Genomic DNA, 26,310 nt, shown 5'->3' on the forward strand with positions numbered 1-26,310 from the left:
CTCCATCACTGGAGATTTTTAAGAAAAGACTAGACAATCACCTGTCTGAGATGGTATGGGTTCTCCTGCTTGAGCAGGGGGCTGGACTAGAAGACCTCCAAGGTCCCTGCCAATTCTGTTCTTCTGTAAATCCATGGTTTTGGGTTGTTGTTTTTTTTAAGAATGCCGCAGGAGAATTTATTTTATTGACGTTTTTGCTAGAACTGTGATCTTGCACACCTCAGATTCTTTACCAATCCTCTTGTTCCCTGGAGCTACTCAAGATAGAGTTAATTTCTATGCGGTGCATATTAGACTATTAGCCCATCAACAGCCCAAGACCTTTGATAAGTTAATAAAGACAAAGCAACCGGTTCATTTCTCAAATTTTACGATCTGCTTGCTTTAATGTGGTTATCTTCACACAGGATGTGAGCTGCATAAAAACCACCGCAATACCGTAGTAGGTTTACATGGTTCATTTCCTTCGCTGGAATTAATACAGAGAAGGCTGTTCTATTTAATGCCTCCTTCAGCAGGAATCTATATGTACATCTACATAATCTGTGTCTGTCTGTCTATCTTATCAGTCCATCTATCTATCTCTAGCCTATCTATCTGTCTATCTAGTCTGTCTATCTCTTCTACCTCACTGTCCATTATCTCTCTGTGTCATCTATCTATCTAATCTATCTATCTTCTATCTCTCTGTCCATTATGTGTCATCTATCTATCTATCATCTATCTATCTATCTATCTATCTATCTATCTATCTATCTATCTATCTATCTATCCATCTATCTATCCTCTGTCCATTATCTATCTATCTATCCATCCATCCAGTCTCCAAATTTCATTTATCTATCTATCATCTATTATCTATCTATCTATCTATCTATCTATCTATCTATCTATCTATCTATCTATCTATCTATTTCTTCTCTGTCCATTATCTATCTATCTATCTATCTATCTATCTATCTATCTATCTATCTATCTATCTATCTATCCATCCATCCATCTCTATCTTGCCTCCAATCTTCCTATATCTATATATCTGCATCTAATCTATATATGATTTTCTCTCTCTCTCTCTCTCTCTCTCTCTCTCTCTCTGTGTGTGTGTGTGTGTGTGTGTACACTTCAACTCCCACAATTCCCCAGGTAGCATTGGCTTAATTTATAAGCTCGTACATCTCTTTGCAACCCAACTGACCTGTCATACATGACATATGAAAGGAAAAATAGTTAGCAGGTTCTGTGACAGCGAAGTTAAAATCCAAAGTCCTCTGTTCTCGCCTTTCCATGCCTAACGCCTCTTGGCTTTTCGTGCAGGGCAAAGCCGTACGCGCTGACTTCTGAAGAGGACGTCAACCCTACTAAACAACCATGGAGGCGAAGTTCAAGGTCCCAGTTGCTGACCAGGATGGTGAAACCCTGGAAAAGTTCCCAGTCCATGCTTTGTTGACACACAAACTGACCCCAGCAGTTGGGAGGGGGAGGAGGCCACAGGGTCATCTGAACCATCCATGACCCATGGGTTTCCCTCAACGATGCCCAACGAAGGTTATAACCAAACATGGGAGAAATTATTTACAAAAGGCATCATCAAATGTGGACACCAGTCACAAGGAGAACGTCCGGTCACAATCGCCAGGGATATACCAAGAGGTCAACTTTACACACCCCGCTAAGTCTTGCACAGGTAGTCCTCGACTTACGGCCACAATCGAGCCCAACATTCACATTGCTAAGCAAGACATTTGTTAAGCGAGTTTTGCGCATTTGTTAAGTGAGTTTTACGAATTTTCTGGCCCCGGTTGTTAAGGGGATCACTGCAGTTGCAAAGTTGCTAAGTGATATCTGGCTTCCCCGTTGATTTTGTCTGTCAGAAGGTCCCTGACCCCGGGATGCTGCAACCGTCATAAATACGAGTCAGGTGCCAAGAGTCTGAATTCTGATCACGTGACCGCGGGGGATGCTGCAAATGGTCTTAAGTGTGAAAAATGGTCCTTTTTTCAGTAATGTTGTAACTTTGAATGGTCACTAAACGAATGAAGTTGAGGACTACCTGGAACTGTGAGCTAGGGGTACAAAGCGAAATAAATTTTGACTCAACTGGAGCCGTTTCAAACTTCCAACACGTCTGGCTGGAATATGATTAAACAGCTGGGGAAGATATGGCGGTCCAGGACTAACATCTGGAGAAGATTGGAAGAGAAGCATCTGTTGTGCTGGGTTTCTCAAAGCCAAATCAAAAGATAAATCAGGAATCTTCTCCATCACCCACTTCCGGGTACAAACCCGGGGATCATATGGATTTAATTGTTTATATTAAGATCAAGGTTGGCAGAAATAAGTGGCTTATTGTGAGTCCCGAGTTTTTCCTTCTTGCCATCTTGAGAAAAATTCAACCCGAGAGAGATTGAATACCTCTTTGAAGCTAACAGTATACCAGTAAACCAGGAGTAGGGAACAATGGCCCCTTTATGACTGGTGGGCTTCAACTCCCAGAATTCCAGAGCCAGCCATGCCAGCTCAGGAATTCTGGGAGTTGAAGTCCACCAGTCATAAAGGGGCCAAAGTTCCCCATGCCGGCTCAGGAATTCTGGGAGTTGAAGTCCACCAGTCATGAAGGGGCCAAAGTTCCCCATGCTGGCTCAGGAATTCTGGGAGTTGAAGTCCACCAGTCATGAAGAGGTCAAAGCTCCCCATGCTGGCTCAGGAATTCTGGGAGTTGAAGTCCACCAGTCATGAAGGGGCCAATGTTCCCCACCTCTGCCTTAGACCAAACAGATCACTAACAGTAATTCTCTAAAGCAGAGGTCTCCAAACTTGGCAACGTTAAGACTTGTGGACTTCTACTCCCAGAATTCCCTAGCCAGCATGTGGAACTCTCATGTGATTCATTTAAGAACTGCATTATGCGCTTAACTGTGGCAAAAAAGGTCATAAAATGTGGCCAATCTCACTGAACTTGCTCAGCAATGAAAATTTTGAGTTCAATTGTGATTGTACGACAACTTCTTTATTTTCCTAATGGTTGTGTATGCAAACCTCAGCTCTACCCAGGCTGGTGATCTTCAGATATTATTGATTTATATGAGAGATGTGTATAATTGCCCGTCTTATAGCACATAACCGTGGATGAGGGGGCTGCAATAATAAAATCACAAGCAATAAATAAAGACACGCACTCACAGACACACAAAGGGATATACTGGGAAAATCGGAAAGGCTGTAAGTATGCTTAATACTAGGACATCAATGTTTATGCTACATTCAGAAAAAAAGGTATTAGGTACCTTGTGTCTATCCGCGGAGCAACTGCAGATAGTCCTCGACTTACAACACTTCATTTAGTGACGGTTCAAAGTTACAATGCCACCCAAAAAGTGACATGACTGTTTTTCACGCTTATGACTGTTGCAGCATCCCCAGGGTCACGTCATCAAAATTCGCACGCTTGGCAACTGACTCATATTTATGACGGTCGCAGGGTCCCGGGGTCATGTGATCCCCTTTTGCGGCCTTCTGACAAAGTCAGAAGCCCGATTCACTTAACAACCATGTGACTAACTTAACAACTGCAGAGATTCCCTTAACAGGTGTGGCAAGAAAGGTCGCAAAATGGGGCTCACTTAACAAATGTCTCGCATAGCAATAGAAATTTTGGGCTCAATTGTGGTCCTAAGTCGAGGACTACCTTGTATTATTATTATTATTATTATTATTATTATTATTATTATTATTATTATTGTTGTTGTTGTTGTTGTTGTTGTTTGTTGTTGTTGTTGTTATTGTTATTATTATTATCATTATTATTATTATTATTCATCGCACAGTCAGCCAGATGTTCAGACTGGATTTGGCATTTTTGTCTACCTATTGAGTCCTTACCAAGGACCTGGGATATTACTACTACTACTACTACTACTACTACTACTACTACTACTACATTATTGTTGTTGTTGTTTGTTGTTGTTGTTATGATTATTATTATTATTACATTCATCAGTTGCTCATCTTGCAGTCTCCGCAATCCCATTCTCCTTGGAAGTTAGAAGCAAAATTGGGCCACAACTCTCGCATTACAAATCCCAGATTGTGCTTTGTAACTAAACTTTCAATTCTGTCAAGAGGTCAGAGGTCGGGGTTAATCTTTAATCTGACAGCAAACCAGCAAAGGAAGTTTCTCATCTGTCAGGTAATGAATTAAGTCAACTGCAAAAGTTTACTTGAGAAAGGAAGATGTCAAATGCTATCGGAAGAGAAGAAGCAGTTATACAGGTCATCCTCGACTTACAACAGATCGTTTAGTGACCGACCACAAAGTTACAACAGCCCTGAAAAAAGGGACTTTATACCACTGTTCACACTTATGACTGCTCCAGCCTCCCCCAGGGTCACATGATCAAAAGTCAGACACTTGGCAACTGACTCATATTTATGACGGTTGCCATGTGGATCATGTGTGATCCACTTTTTGCGACCTCTTGAGGAGCAAAATCAATAGGGAAGCCAGATTTACTTAAACGTGTTACTAATTTAGCAACGGTAGTGATTCACTTAGCAATTGTGGCAAGACAGGTCATAAAATGAGGCAGAACTCACTTAGCAACTGTCTCACTTACCAACAGATATTTTGTGCTAAATTGTGGATTTAAGTCAAGGATTATTTGTATTCACCAGGCCTAAAGCTACAAAGATGGGTGGATGCTGATCAGGGAATTCTGGGAGTTGAAGTCATGATTAGATCTTAAGTCTTGGTATACAGCAGAGGTGGGGAACAATCACCCCTTTATGACTTGTGGACTTCAAGTCCCAGAATTCCTGAGCCAACATAACATGGCTGGTGCAGGAATTCTGGGAGTTGAAGTCCACAAGTCATAAAGGGGCCACAGCTCCCCACCCCTCATCTAAGAATTAGGGCTGAAGGGATTCTGTCACAATACAGCAACTAAAATTAAATTTGGATGTAAAGAATTAAAGGCAACGCAGTTCACCAGAGCAATTCACTGGCCGGGGATAATTCTTTTCTTCAGCTGTGGGTTGAATCTGCTCCCTTGGGTTAATTTACCCATTGTGCAAATCCAGAGTTGGGAGTTGAGTGTATAGGGTTTCCTGCCTAAGTAGGGGGTTGGGCTAGATGACCTCCAAGGTCCCTTCCAACTTTATTATTATTATTATTATTGATCATCCCACAATCATGCCAGATGTTCAGACTGGATTTGGCATTTTTGTCTACCTATCGAGTCCTTACCAAGGACCTGGGATAGGCAGATGTGGATGTTGTTGTCGTTGTTGTCGTTGTTGTTGTTGTTATTATTATTATTATCTGAAAGCCGTCTGTGCTGTAGCTCGCCCTTTTGCTGCCAGGCGACAGAAGTGGGCACATAACCACCCACTAAAATAGTTATGTGATACCCATATCCAGTTATGTCAACTGCAGAGAGTGGAAAGTAGACGATAAAATATTAAGTCCTGCCAGGACCGAGGTATGAAGTTTGGCAAGGGCTTCCCTTCAAAATAATTCCTCCACATAAAACCCGCCTGTCCAACGCAGACCGCCTTCTCTCGCCGTCCTTTCCAGGAAAATAATTAAAACTATTTTGTTCCAGCTTTTTCCTTTCTCCAAACTTCAGTTCATGACTTGCAGCTTTCCAAACCTGGGCCCTTTGGAGCTGCGGTACAGGCAGTCCTCGACTTACAGCAATTCGTTTAGTGACCGTTCAGGCAGTCCTCGACTTACAGCAATTCGTTTAGTGACTGTTCAAACTTGCAACAGCCCTGAAAAAAGGGACATGACTTTTTCACACTTAGAACCATTTGCAGCAGCCCCACCGTCACATGATCAAAATTCGGACGCCTGGCAACCGACTCACATTTATGACAGTCGCCGTGTCCGGGGATCAAATCCTCCCCTTTGGCGACCTTCTTGTAACCGGCAAAGTCAATGGGGAAAAGCCAGATTCACTTAATGACTGCCTCGCGTTAAGTGGCGATTCTCTTAACGACCGTGGCGACAAAAGGTGTACCGTGGGGCAAAACTCCCTCAACAAATGTCTCGCGTAGCAACAGAAATTTTGGGCTCAGTTGCCGTCGTAAGTCGAGGACTACAATTCCAACGTTTCACAACCGGCTCCCGCTTATGGGGAAATTCTGAGATCGGTAAGCTAAAATATCTGGATGATCCCAGGTCGAGGGTCTTCAAACTTGGCAACTTCCAAGACTTGTGGACTTCAACTCCCAGAATTCCTCAGCCAGGCACGCTGGCCGAGGAATTCTGGGAGTTGAAGTCCACTCCTCTTAAAGCCTCTATCAGCGGTCTTCAAACTTGGCCCTTTGATGACTTGTGGACTTCAACTCCCTGAATTCCTCAGCCAGGAATTCTGGGAGTTGAAGTCCAGAAGTCTTAGAAGTTGCCAAGTTTGATGACCCCTGTCTCAGGTGAACAGGCCTAGATGGCAAGGACGAAGCCCTCACACACTACTGTTTTGCCGACAAAAATCAGCAGGAGAGTTTACCCAGTTTTAGAGAGGGGAACAATAATAAAACTGTGGCGTAAGCACTAGGATAAGCTCAATTCTTTCTTTTTTTAAAACAAAAAACATCCCCTCGGATTGATCCCTGCTGAGGCAGAATATTCTGGCAGCGTCGTGCCATCAATACAGTTCTTCCCTGCTGGGAAATGAAGTTCTGTGCCCAGCCATAAAAATATTGCCCATCCCTTCAATCACCTCAGATGAATCTCTGGTTACACATAGCTGGGAATAAGTAGCTTGTCTAAAGCATTTTAATGAGTTTGGGGCAGAGAGGCAAGATCCCTATCTAGAATAGAATAGAATAGAATAGAATAGAATAGAATAGAATAGAATAGAATAGAATAGAATAGAATAGAATAGAATAGAATAGAATAGAATAGAATAGAATAGAATAGAATAGAATAGAATAGAATAGAATCTGGAAGGGACCTTGAAGGTCTTCTAGTCCAGCCCCCTGCTCAAGCGGGAGAACCTATCTCAGACAGGTGAATGTCTAGCCTTTTCTGAAAAACCTCCAGCGACGGAGCGCCCACGATTTCTGGTGGCAAGCTGTTCCACTGGTTAATTCTACAGGCAGTCCTCCCCATCCCTGCAATTGTTAAGTTAGCAACATGGTTGTTCAGTGAATCTGGCTTCCCTGTTGATTTTGCGTGTCAGAAGGTCGCAGAAAGGGACCGCGTGAGTCCGGGGAACACGGCAACGGTCATAAATCTTTATCAACCAGCTGCCAAGCCTCTGAATTTTGATCACGTGACCCACGGCCTGTGGCAACGGTCATAAGTGTGAAAAATGGATCACGGGTCACTTTTTTTCAGTGACCTTGTAACTCCGGTCACTAAACGAATCGTCGTAAGTCAAGGACTTCCTGTATTGCCATATTATGAAGGATTTCCTATCACTAGGATACAACAGCTCCACTCTGGACGCTGCGGCCCGGTTCTGTGGAAGTCGGCTTTATCGATACTCTTTTCAAATGAGTTTTTCTTTTGAAGAACCGTAAATTTACGGAGCGGTCCGGAGGTGGGGAAGAAGTTTGAAAATTAACCCACCGGGCCCTGTTAAGAGAGCTACACATCTACTTCGTATACCACTTATTAATGTTTAATTCGAAGGAAACATCCAGTCCTCAATATGTGCAGAAAACATCCTATGAATAAGGCAGGAAAAAGGGGTGTGAGGTAAACTCCCTACAAGGATGATGACAACAGGAAGAGAAGGGAGGAGAGGAAGGAAGGAGAGACAGAGAGGGGGGAAAGGGGAAGGAAAGGGGGAAGGAAGAGGGAAGGGAAGGAAGAAGAGAAGGGAAGGGAAGGAAGAGGAAAAGAAGAGGGAAGGGAAGGGAGAGAGAAGGAAGAAGGGAAGGGAAGGAGGAAGGAAGGAAAGGGAAAGAAGAGAGAAGGAAGAGGGAAGGGAAGGAAGAGGGAAGGGAAGGGAAGGAAGAGAGAAGGAAAGGGAAGGGAAAGGGAAGGGAAGGAAAGGGAGAGAGAAGGAAGAAGGAAAGGGAAGGAAGAGGGAAGGGAAGGAGGAAGGAACGGAAGGGAAGGAAGAGGGAAGGGAAGGAGTAAAGAAGGGAAGGAGGAAGGAAGGGAAGGAAGAGAGAAGGAAAGGGAAGGGAAAGGGAAGGAAAGGGAGAGAGAAGAGAAGGAAGAAGGGAAGAGAAGGAAGAAGGGAAGGGAAGGAAGAGAGAAGGAAGAGGGAAGGGAAGGAGGAAAGAAGGGAAGGAGGAAGGAAGGGAAGGGAAGGAAGAAGGAAGAAGGGAAGGAAAGGGAGAGAGAAGGAAGAAGGGAAGATAAGGAGGAAGGAAGGGAAGGAAGAGAGAAGGGAAGGAGGAAGGAAGAGAGAAGGAAGAAGGGAAGGGAAGGAAGAGAGAAGGAAGAAGGGAAGGAAGAGGGAAGGGAAGGAGGGAGGAAGGGAAGGAAGAGAGAAGGAAGAAGGGAAGGGAAGGGAGAGAGAAGGGAAGGGAAATCACTTCCTTCTGAAGTGGAATTTTCTGACACAATCACGCCACCAGTAAATAAGTAAATGACACACACCAAGGCATCATCTTGGAAAAAGATAAATACATTTGCTCTGGCATAAACAGATAAGTAAGTAAATCATGACATGCAAAATCTGGGAAAAAGATAAAACGAATTTACCGGGCCAGAGCTGTTCCAAGCCTCCTGTTCAGAGAATAGCCTGACAAAGGAGCAAAAAGCAAACAGAAGGCAAGGGCGTAAAGGAGGAGAGTCATCCCCAAATCATCATCATCATCAAAAATTAAGATCCTAAAGCTCAGCATTTAGCAGGGATCCTGTGCCAGGCACACACCCCAAGGTGTTCCTGCGGGTTGCCAAGCAGAGTTTCGGGCAGGATTTCGGATGAAAAGGGAGGAAGGGCATCCCGCCATGGGCACATCTTGCCAAGGGTTTCTTTTCACACATCCACGCACCACAACACACGCATCATGTGCGACGGGACCCTGGGTATTTTGCCCAAGGAAGAGCAAGGAGTCAACTCAAGGAGCGAGTGAACCACACCAGCCGGAGGCACAAACATCCATGGAGAAAAAACCAGTTGTTCCGCGAAGCGCTTCTCCAGCTGCAATTTTAAAGTTCCCTCTCTTAGCCAGGCCTGTGGGTTTCGTTTCATTTCTTTTTTTTTCCTTTCTTCTTTCCTTCTCTCTCCCCCCTTTCTTTCTTTCCTTCTCTCCTCTTAGATTTTAGATTTTTTATTAGATTTATATACCGCCCTTTCCCGAAGGATTCAGGGCGGTTTACAGGGCATTTTAAAATGACATCAATATAAAATACAAAGTTAAAAGAGAATTTCCTTCCTTTTTTTCTTTCCTTTTCCTTCCTTCTCTCTCCCCCTTTTCTTTCCTTCTCTCCCTTCCTTCCTTCCTCTGTCCCTTTTTCTTTCCTTCTCTCTCCTTTCTTTCCTTTTTCTTTCCTTTCTTTTTTTTCTTCCTTCTCTTCTCTCTCACTTTCTTTCTTTCTCTTTCTCTTTCTTTCTTTCTTACTTTCTCTTTCCCTCCCTCCCTCCCTCCCTTTCCTTTCCTTTTTTGCAAGAAAAGTGGATGCAACGCCTCCTCCTCGGTGTCCAGACACACAAGGGACACTTCGTGTCTGACTCCCTTTGCCAGCCAAAGCCAGGAGATTGCGCGGCCAAAGCTTTCCTCCGGCAGGTTTTGAAAGGCGCACAGCTGGGTGGTCTGCTTGAAGACTTCTGAAGCCCAGATGGAGAGAGAAAGAGAGCAAAATATCTTGGAATTCAAGTGGGGGGGGAAAATTTTTTTTCTCCCAGCTGCTTTCTCGCTCTAGAGGCCGGATCAATATAAACCAGAGCTGAACGGGCAGCACGCTCGGATAACGGCCAAATCAAATAGCAAGGACTGAATTAGAAATTAGGACAGTGCCATGGGGAGCTGCCCTCCCCCTCCCTTCCTCATATCCACCCCCACCCCACCCCAGCCCCAAGCAAGGAAGGGGAAAGACAGCCCATCCCTACAAAACACCCCAGCCAAGACAGAACAGCGGAGAGCCATTGCATTGCAAAAAAACTAAAACACAGCCCTACCTTTTCAATGAACCCTATCCACACTATTCCAGCTTCAGGGATATCTCCGCCACTCAAAAGACCTGGTGGGGACGATGCAGCTCACTGCTCTGGAAGGAGACACCCCCCCCTCCCCATTTTCCTAGCCAGATCCCAGAGGCAAAAAGCAAGTCCGGGACTTGACGGAGCAGGTGCCAATGCGGTGATCCTACGGAGGCACTTCCCTCCAGATGGGAGGGCAACTAAAGAGTAGGAAAGTCCGGTGCCCCAACTCCCCCAGTGGGATCCAGGGACCCCTGAAATGGGGCGTACTTGGAAAGATCGCCCCAAGAAAGCAAGCCGAGATCGTTTCAGGGGGCAGAGGAGAACACGGATCTGCTGCTTCTTCTCCCCCTGTCTCCTGCTCTCCTAGCAGAAGAGGGGACCCTCCCTCAATGGGGCCATGGGGGCTGGGGGGGGAAATCCAGTTTAGGAAGCCCTGGAGCCAAATAGCTTCTGGACAGCTGGAGGGTCCTCCTGGTTTAAGAGCTGTCCATGATAGGGGCATTTTCTCAGCTACCTCAGGCTGGAAGGGAAGACGCGGGGACCCTCCTCCTTCCTTGCAATTGCCAAAATGCCCTATACTAGAGTTGCCAAGATCAGCCCCCCCCCAGCTCTCCTCCCTAATCCCCTTACCCCAAAGGCAAGAAAGGTTGTGGGCGTTTCATCCCTGGAGGTTTTTTTAAGGAGGAGACTGGACATTCACCTGTCTGAAATGGTGTAGGTAAGGGTCTCCCGCTTGAGCAGGGGGGGGGGCTGGACTAGAAGACCTCCAAGGTCCCTCCCTTCCAGCTCTGTCCCCATTCTGATGCAGACCTCCCTTTTGGCGGAGAGGGGAAGGAGAAGCAGACCCTTTCCCCATAAAAGTAAAACTATCTTCAGGCTGGACACCCACCCACCCACCCAAATCCCTCTCCCCAGCCCCAGATGGGACTACAACTCCCATCTTCCCCTGCAAGAAGCCCACCCACCCCCCTTATACCAATTTGATCCTCTTCTTCAGCCATGCAATCCAGAGGAAGAAGGAAGGTGGGGGGGGAGAAACCCCCACCAGCAGCCGCGGATGATGGGCATTGCAGTCCATCGTATGCAGAAGACGCCCCTTGCTGGAGGGGCCGATCAGCCACCGCAATTCCTTTCTCTCGACCTCCCACCCCCACCCCACCCCACTCACCCCGCTTTCTCTCGCAAGGCGAAGGGTCTGGGCAATGGATCGAGGCTCCCTTTGCAGTTTTGCACGCGTGCACCGAAGGGTCCGTCCCCCCCCCAGCAATGAAGCAAGCGGAGGACCAGGAGGTCCGTCCCCCCCTCCAAAAAAAGCGGGGAGGGGGCCGCCGGAGGGACTCCTTACCTGCAAAAGATGCTCCAGCTCCTGCGCCGGCGGAAGAGCACTGAGGCGCCGCGAACGTTCCAATGCCTCTTTACAGCGCTCGGCGCGAGGACGCCGCCAACTCAGACCCGACAAGACCACACAGCAGGGAAAGATTCCCGGATGTAGACCGCTCCGCCCCTCCTCTTCAGAGTCGTTTGCCTTTCCCCGACCCGCCCTTGACTCCGGCCGGACACGGGCAAGCCGACGGCTTCATCCTCTCCAGTGCGCAGGCGCGAGGGCCAGTTTGCTGACTGAATAGAAACAGGGGTCTTCAAACCTGGCCCTTTTATGACTTGTGGACTTCAACTCCCAGAATTCCTCAGCCAGTGTGCCTGCTGAGGAATTCTGGGAGTTGAAGTTCACAAGTCATAAAAGGGCCAAGTTTGAAGACCCTTGGAGAAGTTAGGAGTTTATTATTATTATTATTATTATTATTATTATTATTATTATTATTATTATTATTATTATTATTATTATTATTTAAACTTCGACCATCCGAAGTCGCGTTTTTTTTCCCCCAAGCGTTCGATGAACGCGTTTATTTAGGGAGCAAAGGCGCTGCAAATGCGCTTCCCTGACCTGGTGCCCTCCAACAGACCAGGAGGGCGCCAGGTTGGGGAAGCCTGCTTGGGCTTCTATCGGAGAGGCAATCAACCTTTTTAATGCACGTATTTCTCTCTGCAGAAATGTGCACGGCGCCTGCGCTCAAGGAAGTTTGCAGTTCAGCAAAGGAGAGTAAAGCCACATTAATTCCACAAAACTGGACTGCCATCTGTCAGAAATGGTGTAGGATCTCCTGCCTGGGCAGGGGGTTGGACTAGATGACCTACAAGGTCCCTTCTAACTGTCTATTCTATTCTATTCTATTCATTGTTTTATCTATTCTATTCTATTCCATTCTGTTCTATTCTATTCCAGCTGGGTGACTTTTCGGGCTAATCACCAGAAGGTGGTGAATTCTACTTCTGCTTCAGGCATTAAAGCCATTTGGGTAATTTGGGACCAATGACCAGGAGGCAGTGAGTTCTAGTCTTGCCTTAAGCATGAAAGTCAGCGGGTGACTTTCAGCCAATAACCAGGAGACAATGAGTTCTAGTCCGGGTGATCTTGGTCCAGTGACCTTTTCGGTCAGCCCAGTCTACCTCAAAGGGTTGTTGTGGGGAATATAAGTAGGAGCATTATGTTTGTTTGCCACATTGTATTATTTGTAAAAATAATAAAGATGGGAGATAGATAGATAGATAGATAGATAGATAGATAGATAGATAGATAGATAGATAGATAAAGATAGATAGACAGATAGATGATAGATAATAGATGCATTGATGAGAGACAGAGAGAGAGAGATCCAAAATGCAGCAACCCATCTAACTAAATTTGAAGTACAGGTATTTCTTATCTACAAGCTGTACGTTGTAGCTTTAACATTTTTTTTCCAGCTCAGACCAATCCAGACTGTCTTTTTAAATGAAGCTGCAAAAATTGGGTAAAATAAGGAAAAAAAAAAAGGTGTGGGGGGGAAACAAGTAGCAATCTGCTAGTTCCTGAGGAGAGCTACATGTCACTTTACTGCCTATTTTCTCAGGAACAAGTTGTGCTGCCTTATAACAGAGCACGTTCCCAGTTTTTGTGTTTTGGAGAACTGTGTTTGTGTGTGTGTGTGTGTGTGAGAGAGAGAGAGAGAGAGAGAGACTTTCAGCTCCAGTCACATTCCAATCCTTGTGTCTCCTTGAATCTTTGTTTCAGATGAATCTTCGGACTTCAGCCTTCACCTGCAATGAACTCTAAAGCCAACTAGCTGTTCCAGAGCAGAAGCTACTCACTGCCCCTTCTCAGTAGCCTCCTGTTAAAATGGTAGCTCTTTTAATATTAGCAAGCTGTGTACCCCTCCCCCCCACACACACACCTCTTACAGGAGTGTAATGCAAGGGACTAACAGAATAACACAGCTGGAAGGGACCTTGGAGGTCTTCTAGTCCAACCCCCTTCAGAAGCAGAAGACCCTATACTGTTCTGCATAAAAGGCTGTCCAATGTCTTCCCAAAAAAACCTCCAGTGACGCAGCACTCACAACTTCTGGAGGCAAGCTGTGCCCACTGATAAACTGTTCTATCAGGAAATTCTTCCTTAGTTCTGGGTTGGTTCTCTCCTTGATTAGTTTCCATCCATTGTTTCTTGTCTTGCCATAGAATGGAATAGAATAGAATAGAATAGAATAGAATAGAATAGAATAGAATAGAATAGAATAGAATAGAATAGAATAGAATAGAATAGAATAGAATAGAATAGAATAGAATAATGATAGAATGGAATGGAATAGAATAGAATAGAATAGAATAGAATAGAATAGAATAGAATAGAATAATGATAGAATAGAATAGAACAGAACAGAATAGAATAGAATAGGAATTATTAAGAATAGAATAGAATAGAATAGAATAGAATAGAATAGAATAGAATAGAATAGAATAGAATAGAATAGAATAGAATAGAATAAGAATTATTAGGAATAGAATAGAATAGAATAGAATAGAATAGAATAGAATAGAATAGAATAGAATAGAATAGAATAGAATAGAATAGAATAGAATAGAATAGAATAGAATAGAATAGAATAGAATAGAATAGAATAGAATAGAATAATGATAGAATGGAATGGAATGGAATAGAACAGAACAGAACAGAACAGAATAGAATAGAATAATGATAGAATAGAATAGAATAAGAATTATTAGGAATAGAATAGAATAGAATAGAATAGAATAGAATAGAATAGAATAGAATAGAATAGAATAGAATAGAATAATGATAGAATAGAATAGAATGGAATGGAATGGAATAGAATAGAAAATAGAACAGAACACAACAGAATAGAATAGAATAGAGCTGTAAGGGACCTTGAAGGTCGTCTAGTCCAGCCCCCCCCCCGCTGAAGCAGGAGAACCTATACCATCTCAGACAAGTGACTGTCCAGTCTCTTGTTCAAAATCTCCAGTGCTTCAGGTGCTTTGGAGAATAAGTTGACCCCTCTTCATTGTGGCAGCCCCTGAGATATTGGAAGACTGCTATCATGTCACCCCTCGTCCTTCGGATCTGGTTATTGCACAGAGTTTAGGAGCTAAGGGTGACGAGGCTTTGACTCGTGACATTTGTTAGATTCTCAAAACTTAAAACCTAGAATAACAGGGTTTGGAAGGGACCTTGGAGGTCTTCTAGTCCAACCCCCTGCTCAAGCAGGACATCCTATACCATATTATTACGGAACTAATGAAACATTTTTATACCGGTAGTCCTCGGCTTATGACAACTGAGCCCAGTATTTATGTTGTTAAGTGAGACATTGGTTAAGTGAGCTTTGCCCCATTTTAAAACTTTTGTTGCCACAGCTTTTAAGTAAACCACTGCAGCTGTTAAATTAGTAACCCGATTGTTAAGCGAATCTGATTTTTCCCCCGCAATTCATTTTGCTCATCAGAATCACATGACCCCGAGAACACAGCGACCGTCATAAATGTGAGTCGGTTGCCAAGCAATGCAAATCACGTGACCAGGGTGGTGGTGGTGCTGCAACGGCCCTAAGTGTGAAAAACGGTCCTAAGTCCCTTTTTTCCAGTGCTGTCGTAACTCTGAACGGTCACTGAGCGAACTGTCGTAAGCCGAGGACTGCCGGTGTGGATGGTGTAATATGGATTTTTTGCGTTTATGTTCCTTGGTGGTTTGCAAGGCCAAAACATTGCGACTAAAGCATCCGCGGTAATACATCCATCCACCGAACTGGATGTAATACATCCAGTTTCAAATATTTAAAAAAAAACGTTCTTTTGCAAATGCTTCACACGCAGAGAGAGAAAGCCAACCGGTTTGCGATTAAGCAAACTTTCTTTTTTCATTCCCAGTTCAGGGAAATGTGACAAGCAACACACACACACACACACACACACACACACGGGGAACACGTTAAACACTGTTTATTCATTGATAAGAGGATCAGTGAATGAAGAAAACAAACAAATTGGTTAAGAGAGAGAGAGAGAATCCACCTCTCAAAATGATTCATGGAAAAAAAAAGTTGCTTTTGCAAATACAGCGCAAGTTGGGGGGAAAAACCAACACAATCCTCTCTCCCTTTTGTCCAGTGCCGTTGTAACTTTCAAAGATCACTAAACGAATGGTTGTTAAATCAAGGACCGACCTGTGCTGGAAACCCCTGGTTATTTGAACTTTTTTTGGAAGGAGAGAGGAGGGAGGAAGGGAAGGGGAAGGAGATAGGAAGCAAGGAAGGAGGCAGGAAGCAAAGGAGGGAGGGAGGAGAGAGGGAGAAAGAGAAAAGAAAGAAGAGAGGGAGGAAGGAAGGAAGGAAGGGTGAGTGAGGCAGGAAGGAAAGAAGGAAGGAGACAGGAAGAAAGGAAGGGAGGAAGGAGAGAGAAAAGTAGAAGGGGGAAGGAAAGAAGGGAGGGAGGAAAGAAGGAAGGAAGGGGGAGGGAGGGAGGGAGGAGGGAAAGAAGGAAGGAGAAAAAGAAGGAGACAGGAAGAAAGGAAGGGAGAAAGGAGAGAAAAGGAGAAGGGGGAAGGAAAGAAGGGAGGGAGGAAAGAAGGAAGGAAGGGGGAGGGAGGGAGGGAGGAGGGAAAGAAGGAAGGAAAAAAAGAAGGAGACAGGAAGAAAGGAAGGGAGGAAGGAGAGAGAAAAGGAGAAGGGGGAAGGAAAGAAGGGAGGGAGGAAAGAAGGAAGGAAGAGGGAGGGAGGGAGGGAGGAGGGAAAGAAGGAAGGAGAAAAAGAAGGAGACAGGAAGAAAGGAAAGGAATGGAGAAAGAGAGAGAGGGAGGAAAGGAGGGAGGGAGGAAGGAAGGAGACAGAAAGAAAAGAAAGGAATGGAGGAGGGAGAGAAAGGGAAAGGAAGAAAGGAAGGAGAGACGGAAGGAAAGAAAGGAAAGGAAAGGAATGGAGGAGGGAGAGAAAGGGAAAGGAAGGAAGGAAGGAAGGAAGGAAGGAAAGACGGAAGGAAAGAAAGGAAAGGAAAGAAAGGAAATTTAATTTAATTTTAATTTAATAATATTTATATACCGCCCTTCTCCCTGAGGACTCAGGGCGGTTCACAGGGCAGAATAAAATACTAAATACAAACATTAAAAAGAGATTAAATGATTGCCCAAGTTAAAACAATTGGAATACAATTCTAAAAACCCCAAGATAAAATTAAGACACCAAAGAATAAAACAACCCCACCAATCCCCATCAGGCTAGGCCGGCTTGTACAAACAGAAACGTCTTGAGATCGCGACGAAAGGAGCGAAGATCGGGCGCCATCCGGAGCTCTACCGGTAGCTGATTCCACAGCTCCGGAGCGCCCACAGAGAAGGATCTCCCCCTGGGGGCCACCAATCGACATTCTCTGATCGGTGGCACCCTGAGGAGGCCCTCTCTGTGGGAACGCACAGGGCGCAGGGAGCTTGATGCCGGCAGCAGATGTTCCCTAAGGTACTCCGGCCCCATGCCATGGAGGGCTTTGAACACCGTTACCAGTACCTTGAATCTCACCCGGAAGACAACTGGCAACCAATGCAGCTCACGGAGCAGAGGTGTAACGTGGGAGTATCGGGAGACTCCCAACACAACTCTCGCGGCTGCATTCTGTACCAGTTGGAGCTTCCGGGTGGTCCCCAAGGGCAGCCCCATGTAGAGAGCGTTGCAGTAGTCCAGACGAGAGGACACGAGCGCATGAGTGACCGTGCACAAATCATCCCGGCTAAGATAGGGCCGCAACTGGCGCACCAGGCGAACCTGGGCGAAGGCCCCCCTAGTCACAGCTCCTATATGGTCTTCCAAGGTGAGCCGTGAATCTAGGAGGACTCCCAAGTTGTGAGCCCTATCTACGGGGGGTAATAGTTCACCCCCCATAGCCAGAGGTGGAATGTCCGAATAAACCCGGGATGAAGGTATGCAAAGCCACTCGGTCTTGTCGGGGTTGAGTTGAAGTCTGTTCCTCCCCATCCAGACCCGAACCGCCTCCAGGCAACGGGACATCACGTTGAGGGCATCACTGGGGTGGTTTGGGGTCGAAAGGAAAAGTTGGGTATCATCAGCGTACTGATGATACCCAACTCCAAAGCCACGAATGATCTCACCCAGCGGTTTCATGTAGATGTTGAACAGGAGAGGCGAGAGGACCGACCCCTGAGGAACTCCACAAATGAGAGACCTCGCGGTCGACCTCTGCCCTCCTGCCAACACCGACTGCGAACGTCCCTGGAGATAGGAGGAGAACCACTGTAAGACTGTGCCTCCCACTCCCAGTCCCCTGAGACGCCGCAGCAAGATACCATGGTCGATGGTATCGAAAGCCGCCGAGAGGTCTAATAGGACTAGAACAGAGGAATATCCCCTGTCCCGAGCCCTCCAGAGATCATTCACCAGCGCGACCAATGCCGTCTCCGTGCTGTGCCCGGGCCTGAAACCCGATTGGTACGGGTCTAGATAATCCGCTTCATCCAGGACCAGAGGGAGCTGATGCGCCACCACACTCTCAACAACCTTCGCAAGAAAGCGAAGGTTGGAGACAGGACGAAAGTTGTTCAATACAGCTGGGTCCAGGGCAGGCTTCTTGAGGAGAGGCCTCACCACCGCCTCCTTCAAGACGGCGGGGAAGATACCCTCACTCAAAGAAGCCGATATAACTGCCTGGAACCAGCTGCGTGTCCTCTCCCGGGCTGCATAGACCAGCCAGGAAGGGCACGGGTCCAATAAACATGTGGTGGTGCTCAGCCTCCCCATGATCCTGTCCACTTCCTCCGGAGTCACAGAATCAAACTCCTCCCAGGTGATATTGACAAGACCGCCCGCGTCCTGAACGTCAGACTCTGCCCAGTCAGAGTCCAGACCGGTCCGAATCCGAGCGATTTTGTCCGACAGATGTTGGTTAAACTCCTCGGCACGACCCTGCAAGGGATCCTCCCTCACCTCCTGATTTAGGAGGGAGCGAGTCACCCTAAACAGGGCGGCCGGGCGATTATCTGCGGACGCGATAAGGGTGGCGAAGTGGTTAGACCTCGCCTCCCTTATCGCAGCGAGATAAGACCTAATGTAGGCTCTTAGTCGCAATCGGTCGGATTCGGATCGGCTGGACCTCCAACCGCTCTCTAGGCCCCGTCTCCGACGCTTCATCTCCCGGAGCTCCGCAGAGAACCATGGAGCTCGACGGGATCTGCACCGGGTCAGGGGCCGCAGGGGTACAACTCGGTCAAGAGCCTCAGTGGCCGTCCTTTCCCAGGCTTCCACTAAGGCATCTGCCGAGCTGTGAGCAAGGGAGGCAGGTGGGGACCCCAGCGCCGCCTGGAACCTCTGGGGATCCATTAAGCGTCTGGGGCGGTACCATTTAATTGGTTCCAAACACCCACGGCGGGGGGTGGCAAAACGGAAGACCAGCCGCAGGAGATGATGATCGGTCCATGACAGGGGCATAATAATTGGAGAGCCCCCACCAAGATCATCTAACCACCGTCCAGATAAGAAAACTAGGTCAAGGGTGTGGCCTCCCTCATGAGTCGGTCCCGAAATTACTTGCGTCAGGTCCATGGCCGTCATGGAAGCCATGAACTCCCGAGCCAACTCAGATGATCCTCCCAGCGATGGTAGGTTGAAGTCCCCCAAAAAGGAATGGAGGAGGGAGAGAAAGGGAAAGGAAGGAAGGAAGGAGAGACGGAAGGAAAGAAAGGAAATGAAAGGATTGTACATTTATTTGCCAATCAAGCCAACGCTTTGGCCTTGCCCTGCCCTGGTCGCTGTGGAGGCTCAGAAGGGAAGCCAAAGAGGGAGGCAATCGGGACCGGGGGGGGGGAAGTATCCGATGGTCGTCCGGGACTTTTCCATTCCCCCCCCCCTCGTCTCCATCTGCTGGAAAGGGCAGATTGCACAACGGGGCTTAACCGGATCACAGGGAAAGGATTAACGTGTGGTTCCACCGGCCGACCTTGATAACTGACCCACGGGGAGGGCCCAGCCCCGCCTGGCCCGCAGCCCCTGCGGATCCCAGCAGCCAAGGCAACCGGAGAGCTTCCCGGCTGGGGTCCCCCCCGCGCCCCCCCACGAGCGAGCACTGCTGCAAGCCTGGCACATCTGGAGCTTCCCACTGTGTCTCTCTGGTGGTCCAGAGAGGGTCGACTGGACCTCTGCAGCTGACGTGGGCAGCTCTGGGATGGGCGGAGGCCGAGCCAGACGCTCTCTGAATTCGCACCATGATCAGCCTGCAGAAAGGGTGGCAAAACGTCTCTTCTCTCCCTTTCTCTCCTTCCTCTCCTTCCACTTTCTCTCTCTCTCTCTCTCTCTCTCTTTCTTTCTTTCTTCCATCCATCCTTCCATCTTTCCCTTCTTTCCTTTCCTTTCTTCCCTTTGTCCTCCCTTCCTTCTTCACTTCACCTTCCTTCCTTCCTCCCTCTTTCACTGCTTCCTCCTTCCGTCCCTCTTTCCCTTCCTTCTTTCCTTCCTTCCTTCTTTCTTTCTTTCTTTCTTCCATTCATCCTTCCACCCCTCCCTTCTTTTCCTTCCTTTCGTCCCTTCCTTCTTCACTTCCCCTTCCTTCCTTCCTCTCCACTGCTTCCTCCTTCCGTCCCCTCCTTCCTTCTCTTTCCCTTCGTCCCTTCATTCCTTCTTTCCTTCCTTCTTTCTTTCTTTCTTCCATTCATCCTTCCACCCCTCCCTTCTTTTCCTTCCTTTCGTCCCTTCCTTCACTTCCCCTTCCTCCCTTCCTCTCCACTGCTTCCTCCTTCCGTCCCCTCCTTCCTTCTCTTTCCCTTCGTCCCTTCATTCCTTCTTTCCTTCCTTCTTTCTTTCTTCCATTCATCCTTCCACCCCTCCCTTCTTTCCCTTCCTTCCTTCCTTCCCTCCCTCTCTCCTTCCTTCCTTCCTCTCCACTTCTCCCTCCCTCCTTTTCCTTCCTCCCTCCCTCCCTCCTGTTCCGCTTAAATCCCCAAATATAGCCTTAATTCTCTATACTCAGCCTTGCCTTTGACCAAGGCTTCCGCAAAAACTCACCCTAATTTTCAATTACGAGCTGAATTCTAACTTCTGCTTCTCAAGGGCAAAAAAGCCAAGTGGCTTTAACGGATTTCTTGCTGCAGCTCTACAGATCTCTCTCCTCCTTTAGATCCAGCCTTTCAGTCCAGGAAATTCTTTCCCTATTTCCCCAGCCTTTTTCTTTTTCTCGGGAAGGGAAAAGATTGGGCCTCGGTTACGCATCTCCCCCCCACCCCACAACCCAGAAAGATCGGAAAAGTCAAACTTTCCACTGTGCTCCGCAGTCCATTTAATCTGGCCTAGCAACCCTTGACGTCAGTGGAAGTAATCCAGTTTAGGTGCAAAAAAAAATAAAACAAAAAAACGGTCTCCTTTGAGTGCTGTGATGGGTTGGCCTCTGCACTTATTTTGGGGAGGGGGGAAAACAAACAAACACCAGAGGCAGGAATTAACACCGAGATTAACAGTAGACCAACAAACCGTAAAAAAACAAAACACACACCCCAGTGAAGGAACTACCAATTCAGACAAATAGTAAACAACAGAACTACTATGAAGAAAACAATATTCCCATCAATATTGACAGGGAAGCCCCTCCTACGTAAAGAGAGGGCAAAGCCACCCAGCTCAGAGGGCACCAAGGACCCCACGATCCTCCTCCTCCTCCTCCTCCTCCTCTTAAACCCTACTTCTTTCTAATACTGATGATGTTACCTAGATGGGTCACGAAACATCTGTAAGAAAACAACCCAGCTCAGAGAGCACCAAGGACCCCACAGTCTTCCTCCTCCTCCTCCTCCTCCTCCTCCTCCTCCTCCTCCTCCTCCTCCTCCTCCTGGCAAACCCCACTTCCTTCTAGTACTGATGATGTTACCTAGTTGGGTGATGAAAAGTCTGCAAGAAAACAACCAAGCTCGGAGAGCACCAAGGACCCCCACAGTCCTCCTCCTCCTCCTCTCAAACCCCACTGCCTTCTTCCTCCCTTCTAGCACTGATGATGTTCCCTAGTTGGGCAATGAAGTCTGCAAAAAAAACAACCAAGCTTGGAGAGCACCAAGAACCCCACAGTCCTCCTCCTCCTCCTCTCAAACCCCACTGCCTTCTTCCTCCCTTCTAGCACTGATGATGTTCCCTAGTTGGGTCATGAAACATCTGCAAGAAAATCAGCTCAGAGTGCACCTAGGACCCAACAATCCTCTTCCTCCTCCACTCTACAAAGCCCACTCCCTTCCAGCACTGATGATGTTCCCTAGTTGGGTCATGAAACGTCTGCAAGAAAAGCACCCAGCTCAGAGAGCACCAAGGACCCCACGATCCTCCTCCTCCTCCTCCTCCTCCTCCTCCTCCTCCTCCTCCTCCTCCTCCTCCTCTCCCTTCTAGCCCTGATGATGTTACCTAGTTGGGTCATGAAACGTCTGCAAGAAAATAAGCTCAGAGAGCACCAAGGACCCCACAGTCCTCCTCCTCCTCCTCCTCCTCCTCCTCCTCCTCCTGTCAAATCCCACTTCCCTCTAGCACTGATGATGTTACCTAGATGGGTCATGAAACATCGGCAAGAAAATAACCAAGTTCAGAGAGCACCAAGGACCCCACAGTCCTCCTCCTCCTCCTCCTCCTCCTCCTCCTCCTCCTCCTCCTCTCCACTCCCCTCTAGCACTGATGATGTTACCTAGATGGGTCATGAAACATCGGCAAGAAAATAACCAAGTTCAGAGAGCACCAAGGACCCCACAGTCCTCCTCCTCCTCCTCCTCCTCCTCCTCCTCCTCCTCTCCACTCCCCTCTAGCACTGATGATGTTACCTAGATGGGTCATGAAACATCGGCAAGAAACCCACCAAGCTCAGAGAACACCCAGGACCCGACAAAAAACACACCTTCTTGCAAAAGGGGCCTATCAAAAATGGAAAGAAGGGATTTATTCAGTTCCGTAGCTTTTTTTGCCATATTCCAGGCACACTAGAGTTGGTTCATTGATTTGCTGACCAGTTCGAGGAGTTGGTCTTCTCCACTTCTGATACAGCTTGGATCCTTCTGACCTGGATTGGGTGAACCAGTTCCTGGAGGTCAAGGGGGCTGAAAGACCAGAGACTGTTTCTCCAGGCCTAAATGCAGCCGTGATGACAAGCAAAAGACGACGGGAGCTGCTTCAGGCTGATATTAACCATTGGCCTCATTTATTTGCCTTGGTGGTCACGCTTTAATTTTATTTATTTATTTGCACCCCACCCTTATCCATTTAACAAATTGGTCAAGTCGGTGAACTTTTCCAACATATGTTCCTCACTGTCTCCTAGTGATTGTCCCAAAGTCACCCAGCCTCCTTTCATGCTTAAGGCAGGACTAGAACTCACCGTCTCCTAGTGATTGTCCCAAAGTCATTCAACTGGTTTTCATGCTTAAAGCAGGACTAGAACTCACTGTCTCCTAGCGATAGTCCCAAAGTCAACCAGCCACCTTTCATGCTTAAGGCAGGACTAGAACTCATCATCTCCTAGTGATCATCCCAAAGTCATTCAACTGGTTTTCATGCTTAAAGCAGGACTAGAACTCACTGTCTCCTACCGATAGTCCCAAAGTCATTCAACTGGTCCTAGCGATAGTCCCAAAGTCAACCAGCCACCTTTCATGCTTAAGGCAGGACTAGAACTCATCATCTCCTAGTGATCGTCCCAAAGTCATTCAACTGGTTTTCATGCTTAAAGCAGGACTAGAACTCACTGTCTCCTAGCGATAGTCCCAAAGTCATTCAACTGGTTTTCATGCTTAAAGCAGGACTAGAACTCACTGTCTCCTAGTGATAGTCCCAAAGTCACCCAGCCACCTTTCATGCTTAAAGCAGGACTAGAACTCACTGTCTCCTAGTGATTGTCCCAAAGTCACCCAGCCACCTTTCATGCTTAAGGCAGGACTAGAACTCACATCTCTGGGTGATTGTCCCAAAGTCACCCAGCCACCTTTCACACCTAAGACTGGAATAGATCTCACTATCTTCTGATGATTGCCCCAAGTAGACTTTCATGCCGAAGGTGGTACTAGAACTCACAGTCTCCTGGTGATTGGCCCAAAGTCATCCAGCCAGCTTCCATGGCTAAGTTGGCACTTGAACTCACAGTCTCCTGGTTTTTAGCCTGCTGCTTTAACCATTAGACCAAACTGGATCTATCTTTGCCCCTTTCAGTTATTTCTAAAAAAAATAAAAATAAAGGTGGGTTTCAAATAAAGAAATGGAGTGATAAGGCAAATGTTGGATTTGTATGGGTTTGGGAATGTAGATTCTTTACCCTTAGGATGATTGGAAACTAATAAAAGAGAGAAGCAATCTGGAATTAAGGAGAAACTTCCTCACAGTGAGGAGAATTAACCAGTGGAACTGCTTGCCTCCAGAAGTTGTGGGTGCTTCATCACTGGACGCTTTTAAGAAGAGACTGGACAGCCAATTGTCTCAAATGGTCTAGGGCAGGGGTAGGCCACCTTGGCTCTTTTATGACTCGTGGACTACAACTCCCAGAATTCCTGAGCCAGCCACGCTGAGGGGAAAGGGAGAGGTTTCTAGGCTGAGCCATGCTGGCTCAGGAATTCTGGGAGTTGAAGTCCACGAGTCGTAAAAGAGCCAAGGTTGCCTACCCCTGGCCTAGGCCTAGGCCGCTTTATGACTCGTGGACTTCAACTCCCAGAATTCCTGAGCCAGCATGGGGGGAACTATGGCCCCCTCATGACTTGTGGACTTCTCTCCCTTTCCCCTCAGCATGGCTGGCTCAGGAATTCTGGGAGTTGTAGTCCACGAGTCATGAAAGAGCCAAGGTTGCCTACCCCTGGCATAGGGTCTCCTACTTGAGCAGGAGGCTGGACTAGAAGACCTCCAAGGTCCCTTCCAGCTCTATTCTATTCTAAGGATAACGTAATACATCTTGAGTCCATGGAGCCCAAAGGTGGAGACTGGATAATTTCAGAATAAACTGGGCAATTTAATCCACTGATTCTTCTTTAATCCGATGATCCCAGAGCAGCCTCACCTCCTTAGACCTATGGAAAACTCTCCTGGGTAATAATTAAAAGGGATTGGAGGCTGGGATGGTGACTCGGCCCGGGAATCGGTGGCGATGACAAACTGACCACTCCTCTCAACTAGGCTTAACTTTTCTTCCACACGGTGTTTCAGTTTGAACAATTGCCGAAATTGTGGCTCATCGAATGACTTGGTGTAGTTTGTGCTTTTTTGTGACTCCAGTCTAAGCCACAAATGAAAGGCGCGCTAAGAAGTGATGCAAAATCTATGCAACATGTACTGGCAGACTTTGACTTGCAATCGCGACCAATTTTTTTTTGGGGGGGGGGGTTTGCTAAATAACACAGTTGTTTCAGGGAACGGTGCCTCATTTGACGACCTTTCTTGTCCCGGTTGTTAAGTGAATCATGGCCGTTGTTCAGTTAGCAACGCGGTTGTTAAGCGAAACCTGGATTTCCCCCCCCCCCCATTGATCAGGAGGTCACAAAACGGGACCACGCGACCCTGGAACACCAACCGTCACAAATATGAGTCCATTGCCGGGCGTCCGAATTTCGACCACGTGACCCGTGGGGGAGGCTGCAAACGGTCGTAAGTGTGAAAAACGGTCCACTTCAGTGCCGTTGTAACTTTGAACAATCACTAAATGAAGGGTTGTAATTTCGGAACTATCTACATCTAAGCTCCATTCACTGTGTGACAGTTGGGGGCCAGAATTTCTGTTGCTAAGCGAGGCGGCTGTTAAATGAACCGTGCCCAGTTTTATGACCTCTTTTTTTGGCGGGGGGCACATTTGTTAAGAGCATCATGTCACTTTGTTAAGTGAATCCCGTGTCCGTTAACCTGGCTGTCCGGGGAATTCTGGGAGTTGATGTCCACACATCATCGACTTGCAGTGGTTGAGTCCAGGTCGTCCTTGACTTTTACGACCACCACTGAACCCCCAAATTCCTGTTGTTAAGTGAGACGTTTGCTAAGTGTGTTTTTTGCCCCGTTTTAAAGCCTCTCTCGCCACCGTTGTTAAGTGAATCGCTGCAAGTTGTTAAGGCAGTACCCTGGTTGTTAAGTAAATCCGGCTTCCCCATTGACTTTGTCGGAAGGTGGCAGAAGGGGATCACGTGACTCTGGGACACTGTGACCTTCACAAGTATGAGTCACCGGCCAAGCGTCTGAATTTTGATCACATGATCACGGGGGATGCAACAAAGGCTGTAACTGTGAAATGGTCATAAGTCACTTTTTGCAACGCCGTTGTAACTTCAAATGGTCACTAAGTGAAAGGTTGTAACTCAAGGAGTACTTGTGATAACCTGGAGCAGCAGCCAACCCAGTGAAGTTTTTGTTATGTTGTTTGGTTACCCACCAGCTTTTTTTAGAATACAGGTGGTCCTCGACTTACACCAGTTCATTTAGGGACGGTTTGAAGTTACAACGGTACTGGAAAAAGTGACTTATGACCAGTGGTGGGATTCAGCCGGTTTGTACCAGTTCGGAGAATCGGCTGAATGCACACTGCTTCCGGTAGTCCATTCCAGGCCTCAGAGGCCTGGAGGAGGCCTTCCCAGCCTAGAACGGCCCACCAGAAGTGCATGGATGCCACATCCAGAAATCCATTCTAGGCCTCCGAGGCCTGGAGGTGGCCTCCCAGGCTAGAACGCCCAGCCGGAAGTGCGTGGATGCCACTTCCAGAAGTCCATTCTAGGCCTCCCAGGCCTAGTATGGCCAGCTGGAAGTGCGTGGATACCACTTCCAGAAGTCCATTCTAGGCCTCCGAGGGCCAGGCCTGCATCCAATAAGAGAACCGGTCGTTCAGATATTTGAAT

At 47.2% G+C, this 26,310-nt stretch overlaps 2 protein-coding genes across 5 annotated transcripts in view; one reads left to right on the forward strand and one right to left on the reverse strand.

Annotated features, from left to right (window-relative positions):
• Positions 1–11,519, reverse strand: part of RNF24 (ring finger protein 24) — a 58,304-nt gene extending 46,785 nt beyond the window's left edge. Inside the window, exon 1 of one of the 2 annotated variants that reach the window (XM_081332216.1) lies at positions 11,452–11,519. The gene's annotated coding sequence lies outside the window, so the exon portion shown is untranslated. Of the gene's footprint in view, positions 1–10,082; positions 10,720–11,451 lie in introns of those variants that run through there. The other variant, XM_081332217.1, reaches the window with a different exon arrangement.
• The window catches only part of PANK2 (pantothenate kinase 2), a 291,105-nt gene that overhangs the window by 82,248 nt on the left and 182,547 nt on the right, over positions 1–26,310 (forward strand). The window lies entirely within an intron of this gene.

Source organism: Vipera berus, assembly GCF_964194415.1.
Source record: "Vipera berus genome assembly, chromosome: 7".
In the NCBI taxonomy this organism is placed as follows: domain Eukaryota; kingdom Metazoa; phylum Chordata; class Lepidosauria; order Squamata; family Viperidae; genus Vipera; species Vipera berus.